Source organism: Cylas formicarius, unplaced genomic scaffold (assembly GCF_029955315.1).
Source record: "Cylas formicarius isolate icCylForm1 unplaced genomic scaffold, icCylForm1.1 PGA_scaffold_7__23_contigs__length_41026272, whole genome shotgun sequence".
Taxonomy (NCBI): domain Eukaryota; kingdom Metazoa; phylum Arthropoda; class Insecta; order Coleoptera; family Brentidae; genus Cylas; species Cylas formicarius.
Genome location: NW_026844352.1, coordinates 26,116,320 through 26,133,572, shown reverse-complemented (window position 1 = coordinate 26,133,572; position 17,253 = coordinate 26,116,320). Strand labels below are relative to the sequence as shown.

Below are 17,253 nucleotides of genomic sequence, written 5' to 3'. Positions count from 1 at the left end.
AGTATTATTTTTTTAGTACTATTTACAAATCAACTGGATTCTTTTTGCGTCAGTTATTGATAAATCAAACTTGCTCATTTTTTATTAGGGTGAATCCGTCAGTTTCCGTGATCAGGTATTTTATACAGGATGTCCCAAATTTAATGTATGGTAATACGAAGAGACTTCATAAAAAAAAACTTTTTAAATAAACAGTGTACTTTTTAATTATGTATCGAACCTTTTGTTTGTTGCTTGTATAATAAATTCTTGGTCAGGGAACTTCGGAAATAGATCTCCAGACAAAACTACCTATTTTAAAGCAGTACCCAATAAATTATTGTGCAATTAACGTAAGCAAAACTAAAAACATTAAATTTGTCAATGGCAACTTGCTCTTTTCTTTCAAAACTTATAGTCCTAAATAGCAACTAAATATAACAGGGCGTTTTCATCATGCTCTGTAATATTTATAGAGAGATTGAAGCCAATCAATTAACCGGAAGGTTGATGGTAAAAAGATCTAAAATGTTTTTTTTTGGCAAACTTGTACTTTCAATTTTGTTGTTCCCAATTTTGAATTAAAAGCTGCTTTAATTTGCTTTAATTCTGTATTAAATTATACACTCTATTTCATTCAATCCGTACATTAATAGGATGTAACTTGGAGACGCGTTTTAATTCTTGGGGATAAAGTAAGTGATATGTGTACTTGATTTTTAAAATATAATGTAAAATAAATATAATGTAAACTGTTGCATTATACTTTTTACAAAACTTCTGAATTCCTCCTGCTTCGGTTTTTGCTGAGTCGAACTTGCTGACGTTACGCCAATCATTCCGTTGACTTCTTCAGAGCTAGGCTGAAATTTGGTCACATTTTACTCTGTACCTGCTTATTGTTTGAGTGGGACGAAGCTCAATGAGGGGCATAAATTCCGTCTCGGATAACTGGACGAAAAATATCAACTAGGCACAAAGAACACGAAAGAGACTTACGACTAAGACAAATAAACTCATCAGCTGTTGCCGAACACACTCATTTTATTCGATAAAACTAAAATTCTTGCATGTAATCAATTCTTCTACCAACGAAAAATCCGAGAGTCTATAGAAATATATAAGCAACCTAAAAATCTTAACCGCGACTCTGGTCTTTATATGGGAATCAGTTATCCGAGACGGTGTTTATGCCCCTCATTTAGCTCCGCCACCTCAAACAAGAAGCAGGTACAGAGTAAAATGAGAACCAGTTTCAGTCAAGCTCTGAAGAAGCCAACAGGATGATTGGCGAAACGTCGGCAAGTTCGACTCAGCAAAAACGGATGCAGACGTTTTGTAAAAAGTATTGCAATAGACTGTGGAAGTTTCTTTGAAAATTGTTGCATTATAATTGCAGACAATTGCCGAAAACAATAAATAAATAACTTTATATTATATATTTACAATTATTAATTTGTTTTTCGTTCGTTATAGTTGACGCTATAAATATAGACTGCAATGCGACTTTCCCAATCTAATTCTGTTTTCGTGTATTGTAAGAAACGATTTCGTTTTCCTTACACCGGTGAACTAACCAAACTCATAATGGAACACTGTTGGTCTAGCAAAGCTTAACAAATTTACGGTGACTCGAACCGCTATACATCAGGGTCATGCAAGACTCTTCATTCGATGCGGTTTTGTGTGCAGAAATTTTTTTCCATCGAAGCTGTGTGATCTACGCGTTCCAAGTACCGATTAAACCGCTTAAAAAGAGAGTTTAATACGAGAAACGGCTAATCTATGTGCGAATCCTCTATCATTGGACTGCGGCTATCGTCACCGCAGATTCCACGTTGCGTTGCGAGCAGTATTTGCCGTTTTAGTCCCGTATAAAGATTAAATAATAAGGTCAATGCGAGTTGCAAGAAACAGGTACGGCTCACATATGGTGTTTACTTGAAAATTTGCCATAAGTTTATATTATGTGCTAGTAGAGCTATAATAACACTTAGGGACAAAAATTCGGAAGTAAGTGAAAGGGAAATATTTTTTTATGTTTATAGTAACTTAATTAAATTAAACATTTTTTTCTATACACTGCTTTTCGTAACGGTTGTACAAAAAGTATAGTGTGCAAAGTGTTTATAAACTTCTTTACATATTCATCTTCAAACACTGCTAATGTTGCTAAACGAACTCGTGATACATAGTGAGTAATTTTATAGGTAGTTAGTTACATCTTATAAGTTTACAACTTTCAGTAATTTTATTCCATAATAGCTGACCCAGCAGACTTCGTACTGCCTCAATCGATAAATAAAGTTTTTGTATAAAATAATCTTAAAGCAAACAAAACGAATCCGTATTTAAGAAAAAAGCATTTTTTGTTTTATTGTTCTTATTTTCGACAGATCATGTTGCTTACAGAAATACTGGCACTGCGTCTGCAGATTCGCTCAATTTCATTACGTCGTACTTGCTGTTCTTGTGTTTGATGTGCACGAACTCGTTGCATTCTAAGCCTATCTACTACCTAAGTCAGGTCGTCTTCTCCTCGGCATCGTAAATTATAATTAATCAAAGTGAGAAAATTTCTCGTTCACTCAGAAGTAAATATCAAAATATCAAAATAAAATATATATAACAAAATACATGTAATATCAAAAAAAAGAGCACATTACTTGGAATGTCACTATCACAAAGGATCACCAAAGTAAAAAAAGTTCTCGCGCACTCATAGATATCGTAACACAATATCGTAATACTTTTTTACGTGTTCTGTGTGCGACAGGATGGATTGACATATTAGTTGGTTGTCAAATCTAATGTCAAATATGAGGGTTGTGTTCAGAAATTTCATTTGTGACAGAACTTGATATTTATCAATCTATAAAACAAAATTAGTTGATAGATTAACAACTGAAGTTAGCTAAAATTAAGTTTCGCCCAGCCGACCAAATTGAAAATGAGTACTACTAATGATCTATTAGATTTTGTGACTATACAATTTGGACACATTCGCGATATTGTCACTCTTGTTGACTTTCGGAACGCGACATTAGATCCTCCAATGCGCACGCAAAGGCTATTTTGATAGATTTGATTGAATGTGAACTTTGTGCAGCGGTATTAAATTGAAAATTAACCCTTTGAAGTTAGAAATACACCTATATTTCTTAGACAACGGTAAGTGATAATAATAATTTAATATGAACTTTATTGAGTTCAAATTGACTACACTTTATTTAGAAAATTATTATAATTTACTATAATTTTTCTCACATTTTAAACCTTCCCTAGACCTCCAGGAACATTTCAAGACCAAGGTAAGATAAATCCGACTCTCTCCAACTCTAAAAACCTCTCTTTTTTGTAAGTTCAAGATACGTCCAATTTTAACACAACTTACCCCGCCATTTAAGCAGATTTTTTGGTTTATTTTATGTGTATGAGGCATAGATAACAATGATTGACTAAGATCGGTGTTTTTTAAAAAAATGTGGGCGTTGATAATGGTAACAGTAAGAGCACTAAAAAATCCTATATATAGAAACAGTTTTCCAAATCCCGCGGAACTAATATTTATTGCAATCATCTCCTATCGCTTTAAAGGAAGACGTTTCTTGTGTAATTTGTGTTACTACCTTATTCGTTCTTATTAGCTACAAGTCCAAAGAGCTTTATCGCTCAAAGGGATTGCTGGCTAAATTTGTCAAACCAAAATAAAAATTTTCTTTCTTTCTTGGCCATTCAGGCGGCAGTTGTCTACGATAGAAGTAATAGTATTGTATGCACTTTTGATGATATAGCCTTCGCTTTAAATTTATGTGAGATACTCATTTGATTGAATATAAGGACCTTCTGCCGTTACTTATCGTCGTAATGGAATTTTTATGAAGCGCGGGACCCAGGAAGAAAAAACGTGCGAAGATAAAGGGACACATGAACAAACGAGGATAATGAAGAATGAAAAGCTGTAAATTGACCGTGCAATCATGTAAGTTGGGACGTCCGTATCCAAAAAAGTCCACAGCGGGTAATTAAGCGAACACCGGTCAAAATTATCGATTGATTGTCATGTGAAAAGTATTTTATGAAGTTGTTTCTCACACAGGGAGTTATTTTATAGGTTTCTGTGTAGTATCGAGCTTAGCGCGGCAGAAGCTCATGCGAATTTGAGACATTTAAAAATTTAAACATTTTTGGGAAATGAAATCTCGTCTTCGGATTAAACAAAGTTTTGTTATTGATATTAAAAATTATTTAATTAAATAAAAATAATGTTTTACAATTTAGGTTCAAGAAAAGGTAATAAAGAAAATTTTTGAAACATTCCGATATGGTACGAGGTCGGCTAATCTGATAGAAGGTACTAAATATAAACTGGATAAGTCTAGAAAAGACTTCTTCAATATACATCTGTTTAATATTCTCCTGCATAATAATTTTCACTGAAAAAAAAATAAAATTATGAATAAAGCATTTCTTGCTTCATTGATTGTTGTTGGAAATAAACCGGTGCAAAGCATGAACAATAACTAAGTCTGGTAAAAAAATGGCTAGATTATAGCCTGCTGTCACTTAATTTAGACAAAACCCAATTCATTAATTATCCAATGACGAAAGCTGGAACTCCAGACTTCCAAACAATAAAGATTCAAAATTACACAAAAATTTAAAATATTTAGGGGTAATTTTTGATGCGAACCTTAAAAAATTCGCAAGTTATTAAATAATTTTTTTATGTTACGTCGAAGTTTGTCAACCAGTTCCCTTATTAGAATATATAAATTTTCAGTAGAATCAATTTTATCCTGTGCTATATGTGTTTGGGGTGCTGCAACCGCTAGATTACCCAGAAGCGTGTTTTAAAAACAATATTATTCAAAAAGAAATTGATGAATTCTTTACATTAAAACAGTCATCACACTATTAAGTCTTCACAAAATTCGCAAAGAAACAACTAGCCATTCAATAAAAACCAGATTTGTATCAAATCTGGCTATGCCAAAAGGGGAATATACAGAAAAGAGGCTTGTTGACTCCTGTCATGTTCAGTATGTGATACAAATACACGCATAAATTTAGTGTGCATTTGCTATATTTTTTTTTAATGTATTATCTAATTGCTAAAATAAATGTTACCGTGCATGTGTGTTAGTTTATATTGTTCAAATCTGCCTTACATTGAATATTATCGCTACACATACACATACATATGAATGGGAATTTTTTATTAATAATATGTGCAGTTTTTAAATAGATATATAAAACTTTTTTGGCACTTTCAAGTAGAGTTTTCTAATGCAGATATAACTATAACAACGTATATTATTACATTAATAAACTTCATCAAACCTATCTGAAAAGACGTTTATGCAACTTATTGCCAAATATACTATTACATATGGCAATAAATTCAACATAAAAAAGTTAATTTTTTAATATTGCAAGCGACTATTGAGATACAGTACACCCCCAAAAATGTATTTATTTTGAAATGTCTAACTTCCAAAGTTGTAGAAACATCAAAAAAATAAATAAATAAATAAATAATAAAAAAGGAGTCTAACAATACGAAGTTAGAAATCTGGGAAGCACTGTATTCAAAGGTAAACGGTTTTAACATTTAAACTACATTCATTACCTAGCTTCGCGTGATAGTCGAATGGAAATGCGATGAGCAACCACGTGACGTCACTTAATTTCTTCTTCCATCGGTTATATGTGTCATCATACGCTATCACAAGCAATGCGATAAACACAGTCTTTATAAATAAAACCCGCTTAAACGGACTGAACTAGGATTATTATCCCAAAAACGGAGAGCTTTTTATCGCATCCAATGACTGATTTCGCGTGGTGAAATTAGCATAAATTAAATCGATTTGGTCTGATTGGGCCGTTACTCTCGCAACAATGACTCATGCGGTACTAGAAATCATAATTACGCCCTTGTATGGTTTCATATTAACATAACATTTAAATATTCCAGACGATACGGCTCTCAATTGTTGTGTTTCTTTTTGGCAAAAAATTGACAAATTAACTTACGTTATTCTAACTAACCGAAAACGGACCCAAAATGATCATTCGGAGGTTGGCATTGGATTGTGGTGTTACTGGTAAAAAGCAAGATCACAAATTTGAATTACGATTTGCACAAATTTCCAACAGACGGAAAAATTAAATTAATTATGGACACTTCCACCTGGAGCTAAAAAAACTTCGGAAATCTCTGATTTTAAATTAATAATAACATAAAATCGATTTCAAAAGAGAAAATGTGTTCTTCTTTAATAGTCCGGAAAAAATAATTGAAAGGGGTTTATAAACAAAAAATTGTAAATATGGTGTGACTTTGGGGGCTTTAAGATTTCTGATATATTTTCGAACTAATAGTTCCTCTAATCATTTTGCTTGGATACGGTCCTGATTTGAATTTTTTTGGAAATACAAATTAGCTAAATCAGAAGGCGAGTGGGAAGATTTTGGTACGTGCGTTTTGATGTTACTAACCATATATTCAGTTTCTTGGTTTTATAAAGTGGAAGAGTTAACTTCATCGTTTTGCCGAAAGCTCAAATTTGACCAGTTTAACACTCAACCAAATTGAAATTTGAATAAACTCTTGCGGAATACTCCGAATAAATTAAAAAATACTTAACTAGGAGAATGTATATGGACGCTTTTGGTATAAAATCCATAACAAATTCAACTAACCAAAACATTTATACAGATCAAGATCTGTTCAGTATTGCCTCCGTACCTGTACTTTATTTGATCAACAACCCCAAAGTCGCACGTATCTTAATCCGCGTAATTAACGAAGACTTCATACATGTAAAATGTAATTACTTTGTTTAATAGGCCCGTAAATCGGCCCATTTAATTTTATGTAGCACTGCATCAATAAAATTAAACTTTGTTGTTAACAGTTACGACTGTTTAACTGCGGGAATTTCTTTTATCGTGCTAAATTGCAGGAAATCGCTGATGTGGTTGAAGCCAACGATTCTTCGCGAACATTTGCTTCGGAAAGCGTCAGTTTTAAATTCGTTTTGGTCATTCAAGACGTGTTTACATGTCATAGCGGACCTAAAAATTAACTTCATCATTCAACGTTGTGAAATTTATGACTATTGGTGAACGGATTTTATTTTGTAAAATTTTAAAATCAACATTTTCTCAAACTTCGGTCAGTTCCGTTCGATCTGTGAAAAAAATTATTTATTTTCTCTAGATACTTTCAAAAATATACTAATATTTTTCAACATATTCTCACAAATCTAGCTACTTTATTGTGAGAAGTGTGGACAATGTTTCAAATTTTCGGGTAATGTATTTAATATTTTTCCTAAAAAATACCCTACACACACTATCTGAAATACGACTTTCTGCATTTATTGCATAGATTTTCACCTCGTAGGATAGTTTGGTTCCGAACAAACAAACATAAATAGAATAGTGTGATTTATATCGCTTATTTGTTAATGTATCATTCAGTGCATTTTAATTCAATACGATATAAAATAGATGAAATACGTTTTCGTGCCTTACCCAGATAGCGTAATTTATAGGTGATATTTGTAATGCCATTTTACATTTGATTTAGTAATAAGTTTTCTGTGCCGTATTGCTCGGGCAAACCTGTGCATTCGTTTTTATTTTTCACGTTCTGAATTTGTTTTTGAGGAGATCGTCTAAGAATAAGTACTTTGACCTTCAAGGTGTTTATTGTTATTAATTGTTATTAATTGTCATAATTTTATTTCAGTTTCATGTTCTTTGTTTCCATTTTCTCCTTGCCAAAAAAAGTTTGGTAAACACTTTAGTTCGAAATGTGATTTTATTTTACAATATGCGAATAATGTGCAACATGAATTAAGTATACATTAGCGAAAATTGTTAAGAATAATTTTGGCTTACCTTTCAAATATTTTTTCAAAAAAAAATTTCGGAGACATAGACTCTGCTTGAAAATTTATTTGATCATTAGCATAAATATCTACACGAAGTCGTTTGGTAAATACATATAAAAATATAACAGTCTCATGTCTTTGACCTTTAACGTTATTTCCATACAATCAAAAATGTCAATAGGAGAAAATTAAACAATTTACTATCGGACGTGATAAATCAACAGCATTTATTTCAGACTTATCGATATTTATTTATTCACGTGTACACAATCAGGATTAGATGTTCCTAAATAGCGTTAATTAACTAAATTTAATAGCTTCTATCGCCGTAAAAAATCTTTCAATCTTCTCTCCATCTTGTTTCAACAAGTGTTAAACGGAAATAAATTTATCACTATCTCGGGCTATAAACCACTCACCCCGTTTCCTTGCAAACGACGCTGCCGAAGAGTTTTAAAAATAATTAAGACGTTAAATTAACAAAATCCTGGACAAGAAGAATTGGTCTTATCGTGGTTGACGTAGAATTCGATATTCTCTACCTGGTGGGTGGTAATTTTTTGCTAGTTAGTTGGAGGGACTGGTTAAATAAGAAACCCTTCACTACATTATTTTTTAGTTAGAGATCGCAAAACGCTTGTTTAAAACCATTAGATGACGTCTATCTTTTTTAAGTAATAGAAGTCGGGAAGCGAGAACAAGAGATTAATAATAATAATAATAATAATAATAATAATAATAATAATAATTATTATTATTATTATTATTATTATTATTATTATTATTATTATAACTATAATATTTATTGACTACTTTACAAATACATGTATACATGTACATATGTACATTATAGTAGGTCAAATACCTATATAACACAAATCAGTCCGATATGAAAATTATATAATCACATGTTAAAGAACTACACTAACAGTATCCGGATCCAATACAGATATACACTTATATATAATTCTTTTTATACTGTGTGTGTAAAATATCTATATATAAATCTAAATATATAAAAATCTATAGAATAAAAGCGATATTTTAATAAATGTGTTTTTATTATATTTTTCTACCTAGCAAAATTTAATTTTCGGACTTTTAAAGGAACATAATTAAGGAGTTTCAGGTTAAGACAGTTTTTGTCAGATACAGCTAGACGACAACATGGAATTCTTACTAAGTTACCTGATCTTGTATATCACAATGTACAGCTAACAAATTTCTCCTATTACGAATCTCCCGAAAACTGTGGCAAATAAAGAAAGTTCGACTCTGGATATGGCTCTTTTTTGAAGGAAAAAGATAAAAATGGCATCACTGGAACTCCCTCAAAATACTAGCTCGTACGAGATGTGGCTACCCACATGTTCACATCACATCAATTGTAATACCCAACAACATCCATTACTTGGCAATTGGAAACTTAGAAGTAGTAAAAATAAAAATACTTTTGTTTTCGCTAGATTAATCTTGATATTATTGACAGTAAACCAACCCTGGGCAACGTCCAAAATATTTTCAGCGATAGTCGGTAAATTAGGAAAATTTTTACTATATCCTATAAATGAGGTATCGTCTGCAAATAATACGCTGTTGGTTGGCATCATAAAATTGAAAAGGTCATTAATGTAGATCATAATTAATGTTGGTCCTAAGATTGATCCTTGAGGCACACCATATTTGATTGGGACACTTTGAGAAACAGAGTTATTATATAGCACGCACTGATATCTATTGGAGAGCTTCAGGGGAGTTCCTCTAAAACCATAGATCGAAAGTTTCTTGAGGAGTAAATCATGGGAAATTCAATCAAAGAACAGTGTGCGACCCATTCTACAATCCCCCAACAGTACTTTCCCCAATCTTTAAAACTGCCGGAATCTCTCCTTTAGCAGAGACTCCGTTACCTTAGAGAAGGTCAACGGGTTTCTTCTAAGGAACTTGTTGGAACTTCTTTTGTTTATTGCATTTAATAGCGTTTATGCTGTTCCTGCTTCTGATCGTCATAATTTGAACGATTGAACTATGAATCAAACAGCTTGTTTTTTTTTGAAGGAGTTAAATAAAGGCGTTTTAGTGAGATTGAACCTGAATCTAAGCAATTGAGACCTAATTTTGATAAGAGAATTCTGATAACCATTTGCACGTTAATGAAAGAGTCACTTTGTACAAATAAATCTAATAAAAGTTGGTTTGGTGCCTCGGTGAGTTCGACCGTGATGATAGTCAATTCTTTTTACTTGTTTCCTACGACCCCTAAAGAAGTTTTTTCAACAATAATAAACTTAAATAATTCATCAGCGCTTGATGCATTTGACTTGAATAGCAAGGAGACCGCGGATATTTGGGTGGAACCTTTGACTAGTTTGATAAATTGTTGTTTTACTGAAGGAAGTTTTTGAAATCCTGTTAAAAGAGAGGTTATATAAATTTGTTGAAGTAAATCAATTACTTGACTATGCCCAGTTTGGTTTCAGAAGCAAGTTCTCCACAACTAGAGCTTTGATGAGGGTGTTGGAGGACATAGTCGGGAGCCTGGAAAGGGGAGAACACTTAATGATTTCACAGTGCGACCTCTCAAAGGCTTTCGACTGTGTTTCTCATCAGATTCTCTTGAGCAAGCTTGAATTTTATGGAGTGCGTGGTGTTCCACTCGAACTTTTTAAGTCCTATTTAACAGATAGACATCAGTTTGTGAGCGTAAAGAACAATAAGTCTGATTTGGCTTGCGTTGAGTTTGGAGTTTGGGGCTCCGTTCTGGGATCCCTTACATTATATACATAAATAATATTTGCCAGTACATGATGCCTGATACTGAGATTGTGCTGTTTGCTGATGACACAACGTTTATTAATTCAAACAGGAACATCACTACCCTGAGTAATATTGAAACATATGCTTTATCTAAGGCCAAAGCATGGTTTTCAGCAAATAATCTACAACTTAATGAATCTAAAACGAAGAATTTGTTAGTGTCTAGTAGCAGTAGGTTGATATGTGGCAGGGAATGCAAGATTCTGGGCGTTACCTTGGATGACACTCTGAATTGGTCAGAACACATTGGCGATCTAAGTAAAAATCTTTCAAATATTCATTTTCTTTTGCGTCAACTTCGCAGAATGCTGAGTTTTGATGTATTGAAGTCAACTTACTTTGGTTTATTTCACTCGCGTATAAACTATGCCACCATACTGTGGGGTAATTCCTCTTATGCCATTAAAATATTTAGAAAGCAAAAAAAGGCGCTACGGATAATTACAAATTCAATTTTTAACGAACACTGTAAGCCATTGTTTATAAAACATAAAATAATGACGGTTCTATGTATATTTATATTTGAAAGTGTTGTTGAGATACACTCCAAGACCGATAGTTTGCCGAGGGGTTCTGATTCTCATAGGTATGACACGCGGAGTGCCAATAATCTCGTGCTTCCGAGATACAGGTTGCAGAAATCAAAACAAAACTCTCCTTATATAAAGCTTTATAACGCATTACCAAAATCTTTTAAACTTTTAAACGGAAAACATTTTAAACATAAAATTAAAAGTTTTCTTCTAAGTAAGGGCTATTATAGCTTTGGTGAATTTTTTGAAGAAAACATCGGTAATGACTTGTTGCGGGGCGTTGTGCATTGATTGTATTTTAATGATGATTCTGTGTTATATATATATAAATTTATTTTTTTATTTGTTGTCCTGTTATTGTGAAGTTATATAAATTATATATCTAGATTTAGTATATTATGATGTTATATACAATTTTATATTTGCATATACTTACATATATTCAATTTAATTCTTTTTCCTTTGTATGACTTGCTACAAACAATGATATTGTAAAGTAGTCAATAAACCATCTATCTATCTATCTATCATTATAGCATTTTTCTATCATATGTATAATACATCACTATCTTTTATTTGCATTTTGAAACTTGTATGCCCAATTCAAAATGGAAATAAATTGTTTTTGAATTTCAATTGAAATATTCGCTCCTTAACATAATTAGGGAAGATCATAAACTATTTAAGCAAAAGATCTGAATTTGAAAATCCAACGGCTAACCAAACGTCTGCTAAAGTGCTGCTAGGAAAAGCATTATTTGTTTCTGAATATGAGATGGAATAGCAATAGATTTTAATTCACTTCGTTACTTTAATAAATCAGTTTAAGAAGTACTTAGGTCCCGCAATAAAAAATTTTATAAAATATTCTGCAATATTATTAAATCGCATGATTAAACTCTATTAATTACAAAAATCTTAAGTACGGACCTGTGGTCTAAGTATTGTTCAGAATAGGATGTCTATTTTTACGTTGCGTCAACATTGCGTTGTCATATTTTCAGTAGCCTCTACAGCGCCTGCTCTGATCAATAATTACCCCGTGCAAGCTGGCGGAAAATATATTTTCATCAGGAAAATTGCCGCTCAACCCTAGCAATATTTCAGGTAAACCAAGTACGCTTTTCAGTCCGCTTTTCAGGCGATTTTCCCGCATTTGGCGCCTGATGTATCGGGATAGCAGAAGGCTGAAGCGATATGCGCATTCCGGCGCCGCGACGCTACCGACGCTCTTGGCGAATTGAAATGATCCCGATTGTGATAATTTTAGAATGGGCGGGAAGTTCGTCAGCACAGCTCCACGATATGTTCCTATCTGCTTCGACCTTTTGTTTGCGTGCGGGTATCCGGTTCAATTAATCAAACATTATTTTCCAAGTGAGAAATGTAGCTCAGAAAATAATAATTATATAATTACATCGTTTTAAATGGTGTGATGGTGTCCCGTTCAGTATGTTAAAGTGATATCAGGGAAATCGGATAAGCTTTGTATATTCACTTTTCATATATCTAGATGCCCGACAGCCACATATGATTGGAGGTATTCCTAACACCTTATGTTAACAAAAACAATTTTTAGAAAGCTTTCTTTATTAACAATTGGTCGTCTTCCGAATCATTAGTTTTATTGCTTATCTCTGGAGAATATTAAATATAGAATATTGATCCATTAATGATTTTTTTTATTTACAAATAAATTGAAATTATTGTATGTCTCTTGCTTATTATTATAAATTGGATAATGATATGTTCTCGTGGTTTGATTATTTTATTCATTGTCCCTAAAATTATTTATTCATTATTATCAAACAATATTTTCTTTAAATATTTCAGAACTTAAAAAAACACATAGAAAATGACATACTTAGAAGTTTCAGTCCTTCTTTGTTTTAAAAAAGGTATTGGAAAATGTATTGGTCAGAAAGTATCATTTCCGAATTGACTAAAATACACTTAATACTTAATAAATTACTTAAAAAAATACACTTTCCCAAGAAACCAAAATAGGTAGGAAAATTGAAAAACAATAAAAACAATCTCTGATTAGTGTCTGTGATTAGTATTCACGTTCACGACCAACAAGAAAGTCATTACTAACCTATCTTACACAAAATGAAAATTTCCGGACAATACGAACATGAGAGATCTCATAATTATAATATTTCGTTTAAGTTTGAGGTGGTATATTTTTGGGTTACTAATGTTCTAATCTCATATAAGTGCGCAATTAAAAAAAGTCGCTATGAACAAGTGTGCAATACTTCACAACTGATCAATTATAGTCTATGAGCCGGGACCTGTTTTTTGGAATTATTTATAACAAGCTGAATTTTTCTGTGCAGCTTTGTTTCCACAAGACGTCCAACTTTTTCCACTGCGAAAAAATTCGATCGTAATAGCTAAGATATTGGGCAGGTGTGGAACACGTTGATTTGGTGATAATCAAAAATGTATTACTAACAGTAAATGTACTAGTTTCATCTTGAAATCATTTTATAACAAATATTAAACAACACTTGTCCTACAAAAAAAATGATATGATCATTGCTGTCTCCCAACCCAATTATGTGCCATTTACTGGGGCATACGAATTTATCACTAACCAGCTAATTTTTATACCTAATAATCGTAAAATTAGGTGACCATATTGTCCTACAAATTATATAATAGGTTTTCATTGTTCTACAGTTAGAAATTTTGAAATACAAAGTGTGATGCGCGCAGCAGTTTTTCATGGTATGGACCGTAAGCCCCGATTTTGATATTCATACGAAGCTGTTGAAAAATTTTTACTAAGAAATAATGTTTGTTATTTATTTTCATTATAATTATGGAGTGTTTATTGTGCAATTCTCTTTGTGAAGCATTTAATTTTCGCCAAAAAAAAGGAGAGATAAAAAAAATTAAAAGAAATTTTTTTATCGAGTAAAACTTTTCTTATGGCTCGAAAGCATCATAAATATAAATTGTGATATTGCCTCAAAGTTGGAATGACGATATAAGGAAGGAATATTTGGAAGGTAAGTAAATAAATTAATATTAAAATTTAATCATAAAAAAATATTATATTATAATTTGTTGGATATATGTGAATATTAGTGAATATCAGTGAATAGTAAATCTTAAAACTTGCTTTTAATTAATTGGACACACGTGATTCCTGCGTGTGTTTTATTTATTTGACTTGGTAAAATTTATGTTAAAATAAATGACTTAAAACGCATGACTTTTACTACCAACATTTTATTTAATTAATATAATTAAATACATTCAAATTTTTAAAATTAGGTCACATAACCATTAAACGAAAGAAAGTTATTTTAAATTCTTAACAAAAATATACTGTTTAATTGCTCTTTATAAAAAATAGCAATTGCAGTTTTCACGATTGAACATGGCAAAGAATCTCAATGAAATAAATTTTACTTATGTGTCTTGCATAAAACCAGATATTTACTTGGTAGTTAAACTAGATACTAATTGACTCTTTTACATATAAACAATTTTTTGTTTATTATTTCCCAACTTATTTTATCTACCCCTTTACTCTTCAAAACGCCCACCCATCCACTCGTATATTCGTTTATCGATTCACCTATCGGAATAGCCAAACAAAAATTGAGCGAAAAAAATTTTTTTAGTTCAACTTAATCCACCTATTTTTATTAACATAATTGTTTTGTTTTCAAAAATTTCAATAAAAATTTATTTATGCATGTACATATATATATATATATATATATATATATATATATATATATATATATATATATATATATATATATATATATATATATATATATATATATATATATATATATATATGAGAAGACCTATTATGTAACTTCTAGGACAATATGTACACTTAATTGTACGATTATTAATTAAACTTAGGTAAAAAATTAGCTGAATAGTGGTAAATTCGTGTGCAGTGTGTAGGCTCCAGTAAATGGTATGTGATTGGGTTGCTGGGCAAAAATGGTAATATCATTTTTTTTTTGTAGGACAATTGTTGTTTAATATTTGTTATAACATTATTTCACGATTAAACTAAGAAATTTACTGTTAGTAATACATTTTTGATAATCACCAAATCAACCTGTTTCACACCTGCCCAATTTCCTAGCTATTACGATCGAACTTTTTCGCAGAGGAAAAAGTCGGGAGTCTTGTAGAAACGAAGCCTCACAGAAAAATCCAGCTTGTTATAGATAATTTAAAAGGACAGGCCCCGGCACATAGACTGTTAATTAAATACAGCAAACTAACAGGATGCTATTAAAAATATATAAATAAAATATTCCAGGAACCCCATAAAACTTGGTAGCGCTAAAAGAAGCGCATGCCGATTTGGCGCCCATAAAAAAATATCTTTATTTTAATGAAATTCAGTTCGCGAATATCCAATACCATAAAATTTCGGTAAAACGCGCGAAAGAAAGCCTGCCAAGTAATTAACACGGATCGGGTCGGCTTTAATTGTAAATAACTAGAGCCAATTTAAAAAAAAACACCCGTTAATTTGTAAAAATGGAAAAACACGATGGGCCACGAACTGAACATTCGCGTCGTCCTCGGCTAATGAGAATCCTAATTAAATCTTTTAATGCATACGAATTTCCACTGGTTTAATGTGAACCTGTGATCAGATACTCATTTTCTGTGACTCTTAATTTCGTAATCGTTTGAACGCCGAAACGTAATCCGATGAAATTAAGTCTCATTAAAAGAGTGTCAGTGCCGCGGGTTTAATTTTACAGAGTCGTTTAAAGCCGAACTTCTTTTTAAACTTTCCACTGCGGTGATGCTGCGAATGACTCCAAGTCGAAGTCTTTGTCACGACAATTTAAATGATTTAGGCAGTGGAGTCAACATGAAAAATAGTTCACTTAGATTGAAGAAAATTAGTAGCAGCTCTTTTGAGTCTGACTGGTAATCTGATGATTATAACTGATACGCGTTTGCCGAAAAGCTACATCACGTCTAAAATGATAGTGTAAAAAAAAGCTAATTTTTTATAACTTTATTTTGTTGGTGTCATACATAACGATACATATAATTTAGTGTGAAGTGTCCATATTTTCAGATTATTTGTTATAATTGGGGATGTATTTATCAAATGTGATAATTTGATAAGGACACGGTGTTGTCGAAACAATTGTCATGTAAAAATATATAATTTCGTGAAAATCTGAACTTTTAGTTCTTATTTATTTTGACCTATTTATCACTTGAACAATTATCTAAATGTGAGTTATTAGCTTTGTTCGGTTTTTTGATTTCAAACATTTCATATTTGAGAACAAAGACTCGCAATTGTATGTTGTTGCACAATATGAATAAATTTTTAGTAAAAATAGGATAGTTTTTTTCACCAACTAAGTTCCAAAACATTTTACAAGTTTATTATTTCTAATTCTAGGTCTTCGAGATTAGGACACTCGTAATACACTGAGACATGTAACATTGAATGGATTTATGAAAAATCTTGGAACGGATTCTAATCCTGAAAAATCTTCAAATTTAGAAGAAAACTATCTTCTATCTTCTATCTTCTATCTTCTATCTTCTATTAGCTTATCTATAATTGGGAAATGTGATAATTATTTTTTCAATAGATGGGATTTCAACAACACTAACATGCATTTGAATTTACTGCACTAATCATGTCAGCGATATGCTGATTTTTCCCTTTTGTTTTTAAATTTAATTCAACTTTACCGTTATATCTGTCAGAAATCTGAGGTCGATTAGCCAATCCTTACTTATATAAATTCCTTTATTTGTGGCAAAAGCATGATAAACCGCTCAAGTATTTTTTCTCTGCTCAGTCACCTCATTTCAGTATGTAAAAGAAGGTCTGTGAACTGTAAGTCCTCATCTTCTAAAAGTAATTTAAACAATCTGTGTTGCATAGCTGCCACTATCGCAAATACGTGTTGAAAACCGATTGTTTTTGCGCATAACATTTCGTGATGTATGAGGCAATGATAAGAAATAAATTTCGGAAATAAGGA

General features: G+C 31.8%; 1 protein-coding gene across 2 annotated transcripts in view; it reads left to right on the top strand.

Annotated features, from left to right (window-relative positions):
- Positions 1-17,253, top strand: part of LOC132705388 (acanthoscurrin-1-like) — a 126,065-nt gene that overhangs the window by 85,717 nt on the left and 23,095 nt on the right. Inside the window, exon 1 of one of the 2 annotated variants that reach the window (XR_009619408.1) lies at positions 12,347-12,776. The exons of the other annotated variant lie outside the window; for it this stretch is intronic. The gene's annotated coding sequence lies outside the window, so the exon portion shown is untranslated. Of the gene's footprint in view, positions 1-12,346; positions 12,777-17,253 lie in introns of those variants that run through there. 2 annotated transcript variants of the gene reach the window in all.